A 5,047-nucleotide genomic window follows, 5' to 3' on the forward strand; every position below is an offset into this window, starting at 1 on the left:
AAAAAACCCTACTTTGATTTCAAGAACAAAATAGCGACCAGAAATTTTTTTTTTATTCTAAACCAACACAAGACTTCAAGAACAATATAACAATGCACCAAAACAAGAAACAAACACAAGTTATGCAAAACAGATTTTTTTTTCGGATGAACAGTGTCGCTACAGTACTTCGGATGAACAGTAACGACGCGGTGAATAGTGCCACTACATCAGTGATGAACAGTAATGATGCTACAGTACTTTTTTTTTGTTGAATTGACATGCGAACTGATTTGGGACAAGAGTATGTGACTCGAAACACAAAAGAAAAGAAGGACATAACCTGGTGGTTGTCGACTAGCTCTGATTACCAACTGATGTGATACGCACTTGGACACGATCTAGACAACGACAACAATGGTTTGGTAGCGGAGAATTTGACCCAATCTAACCCTCTAAACAATATTGATACAATCTCAACCAGCGACTTAACGAATTAGCGAACAAAATTGTAGGTAGTAGAACGCCACAACCAAGGAGATACTTGATTAATAAGTTCGGTATGAATAACTTGAGAAAGATTCTCAAATATTCAAAGGAGCTCTTTTGGAAAGAGAAAAGTGAATAACTCACGAATTTTTATTGATCAAAAAAACTGATTTTGAAGGTCCCTTGCCTCGGCTATATATAGCCATACACTTGACAACCTAAAGTGAATTGGATTCACTTAAACTAGAAATCCTAAGTAAAGCTGATTTTACTAAGTAAAAATACTTTCTAGTGTTCGGCCAAGATAAGGGTGTTTTTGGCCAACTTTATTAACTAAAATAAATAACTAAAACAGCAACTAAAATGACAAATAAGCCCTCGGCTTTGACTAAGGCAACAAGCAAGACTAATCTCACTTGACTCTTCAACTTGGAGCAAGGTATATAATGTTGAATCTTCATTCTCCAAGCCTTCAATGACCTCCAAATCATCCCCAACTCTCTCTTGGATCGTGCATACAAGAGCTTGAAGGGATTCGCGCATTTTCTTGGCACGAGCTCTTGTAACCAGTCCTAGTGGGGCTTGAACCTTATCTGATGGTATAGCTTGACTCGTATCACCAATACTGCTTTATTTTTAGAGAGCTAATCCATTGTTAGACCACCTATATTTACTGGCTCATATTTTAGTAGTTGAAAACAAAGAATGAAAGTTTTCTTGCAATCTATTGACATTGAACTTTTGTATACTGTTAGTGATGATCCTTATGAAACTACAATAGTTGATGACACTACAAATTTGAGTAAATTAAAAATTATGCAAGAATTGGATGAATAGGATAAAATATATCCTTTTTTGAATTCTAAAACCATAAATGTGTTATAAAATGCTTTAGATGCTTATGAATTTAGTAGAAATAAAGGTTGTAAATCTGCTAAGAAAATTTGGGATAAATTGTGTGAAATACATGAACGTAGCTAAAATATTAGAGAGTAAAAAAAATCTTTAATTGTTGCTAAATATGAATCATTCAAAATGAAACCTCATGAGAATATTAATAAGATATATTGTAGACAGTGATATTATTAAAGATCTTGAATTGATTGGTAAAGAATTTTTTTGTTTGAGAAAAATAAAAAGATCTTGAATAATTTGCTAAAAAAAGGAAACCAAGGTTACTGCCATGGAAAAAGCTAAAAATTTGAATTCTGTGTCATTTGATTCTCTTGTCAACTGACTAACTTTTTATCAATTGATGATAAAACCAAAACTGCTAGATTGAGAAGAAGTTAGAGTCAAGAGAGGTATTACACTTAAGACCTCTCAAGAAGAAGAAGATCTACTCCCACTTGATGACGAAGATGTGAATGTTGATGAAAGTGATGCAGCTCTTATGACCAAAACCATCAAAAAAACTCTTCAACAATAAGAGAGGATTTACAAGAGGTAGACCAAATAACAACCAAATCTCAAATTCCACCAAAGTAAGAAGAATTGGAAGACAAAATATTAACGACTTTCAAATAACATGGAATGACTACAATTTAGATGGTGAAGTTGAAAAAGAATATGAAAAGGATCATATGACATTTATGGCTATTGGAGATGATAAGGTATCTTCTAGCTATTTCTCTAACAATGAAAATGATGATATTGAGGCATTTTATGATAAAATTATATGATAATTTGAAAGGCTTTTATGCTAAGAATAAGGAATTGAAAATCAAAATAAAAGCTTTATTGAATGAAAATTCCAAATTTTTTCAAGAAAATAAGAGGTTGAGAAAAGAAATGACGATTTGAAGAAAATGGAGTTGATTTTGCATGCATAAGGGATGATTTTAAAAAAAATTGAGGAAAAATAAAGTTTTATAAAAGATTAAGGAGGAACAAACTTTGTTGAGACAAAGGATGAATGATCTAAATGATTTCTTCAAAATAAAAAGCAAAATATTTTAGAAAAGAAAAATGTAAAGAACTCAACTATTAAAAATATTTTACTCTTTTTAGAAGGAATGATCTTTATCTTATAAAACCTTCTCATGTTAGAAATTATGGTATTATGTGTAATTATTGTTGTCAATGTGATCATATGAACAATGATTGCTATACGAAAAGAAATATGAAGTTACGAATGAAGGCTATTTGGGTAGTGAAAAATAGAAACTAACTTGATGGACCCAAGAAAAAGTAAGTACCAAAAGTGAGTCATCTTGTGTAGGTACCCAAGAAAACATTAATCTAAGTCAAACTTGAAAAATGATGCAAAATGTCACTTGGAGTCAAAAGAATAAGGAATTTGATAGTTTAAAAAAAGGGTAAAAGAATGAAAGGTGAATATTGAAGACTATAGAAGCAACAATCTTTCTAAATAAATACAATATTATGTCTACGATAAGGTATCTTCTCAAAAACTAAATTATGATATTTGTCTCAAATTTTGAATGATGCAAATAGGTGATATTTGAATGTTTGATTGACTTATATCCTAATTTGCACTCTTGTGAGAATAGACATATGAAATTGGAATGCCTAATTATTTTAGTTATATTCATATATGTCCTATATGTGAATATGTTTGATTATAGTAACTTCCAAATTTTTCTCAAATATGTTCATGACTTGCAAAAGAAAGAGGGAGCTATACTAAGAGCAATATGTGGTAGAAAATCCTTTATGCCTACTTGCTATGAGATTTATATGTAGATTATGCTAGCTATCTTAATTTGACACAGTTCAATCACTAGGTATAATGTCTCTCCTAATCCAAGTGTGAGAGTATTCTGGCCTCATTTAGTTGAACCTAGCATATTGACATAGAACCTTTGCACTTAAATACTATATCTATGCTTCTTGGCATCACACAAGAAAATGTGTTAGTTGTGAGAACCCGTAAATCCCTAATAATTTTCTTAGGGTTTTTCCCATTTAAAGGCACATTTTTTTTTTGCATTTCCTGGCTTAGGAAAATTCTCCTGGTAAATTTTATGAGTAATTATAGTTTTTAGATGTTTTTTCTAGTATTGGAGAGTTTTTGAAAAATTAAGGATATATAAAGGACGTGGGACCCACTAGTGCGATAAGTTCGGAAAAAATTCGGCCAGTTAGGTTAATTTTCGGATACTGGTTGAGATTTATCGGGTGTTAAGAGATAAGTAGAGGATGTGAAGTGATTGATGTGAGAGGAAAAGAAAGGGATAGGAATGCACTTAATGAAGTGACAAGTGTCACTCTTCCATTGGTTGGACTTGTAGACAACTATTCATGGTTTTGACCTTTTTGACTAATTGGTTAAATATCTCCAAAAAAATCACTAAAATTCACTCTTTTCTTCTCCTCCATGGCCGGTTCTCTCTTGAGCAAAGAAGAAAGAAACTCTTCAACATTTTAGCTTCCATTTAGCTCAATCTTCCAAAACCAATCACATAAACTAGTTTCTACTCCATAAAATCCCTCCCTTTGGTGCTAGTAAGTGTTTTTGTGGAAGTGTTCAAGGAAGCTAAGGTGTTCTACAACTCCTTTTCTCTTGTTTACTAGGTAAGTGGTGCTTGAACTTCCTCCTACACCTAATGATGCTTAATTTGTGCCTAGTGGTGGCTAAAGTGTTGAAATTTGTTGTTTATTTCTTGTTTTTGGATGATTTGATGAAGTTTTCAATTTAATGGTGATTTTTCTGGTTTAATGTGATCATGATGTTGTGGCCTTATATGATGATTGGCAATGGCCTATAATGACTCTAGTAGGTGTGAATGATAGGTAATTGCAATCAATTTCTGTTTTGGAAGAAATCTGGAAAATTAGGGTTCTTTGGTTCTTCATTCTGTCCGAAATTTTATGTCCTAGATACAGGCCGAATTGGCCTTATCTCAAAACATGAAAGTTGTAGGGAATGACATTTTATAGGAGCCTACAAAATTTCAGGTCAATCGGAGTAGTGTAGAATGAGATAAGTCGAAATTACTATTGCTGTTCTGGTTTTACCCGAAATTGGGATTTGCGACTGTAATTGGTTGTTTTGGTCTGGAATGCTTCCGAATTGGTTGTTGAGGCCTTCTTATGGAATTTATCCCTGTTTCTTAGATTTCAACTGGTTTTGGAATTTCTGGATTTGGATTTGTAGAGCCTGAGTTATGATATTTCCGCTAGAATGCGTTTTGGTGAATCTGTTTTACGTTTTGATGTAGTATCTTGCATTTTTGACCTGTTTGCACTCAAAAATGGGTTGAGTGACCTTCTGTGATCTTGTAGCCCTATCTTTTAGCTTCGAAATGGTGGGTCTTACACCTTCATCCGATAATCATAGGGCATTTGGTGCCATTACCGCAAAAAGAAGTCAAAAACTGTTTTTCAGGGCCGAAGCTAATTGCATTTCCGAATTTTCTGGTTTTCTCTAATGATTGTATATGCTTATGGAACCCTATTGGGGTCATATTTGGCATTGATTTATGATTAGTTATCGAGTCTCATTGTACTTGTTTACATGTTTTAAGGCTTACTCTTATTCCGGTCATTTCCTAGGTAACTTTTGTACTTGTACTACTTTGAGCCTAGTGAACGGCTTTTGGGAAATGAGATGAAT

Source organism: Coffea arabica, chromosome 10e (assembly GCF_036785885.1).
Source record: "Coffea arabica cultivar ET-39 chromosome 10e, Coffea Arabica ET-39 HiFi, whole genome shotgun sequence".
NCBI lineage: Eukaryota > Viridiplantae > Streptophyta > Magnoliopsida > Gentianales > Rubiaceae > Coffea > Coffea arabica.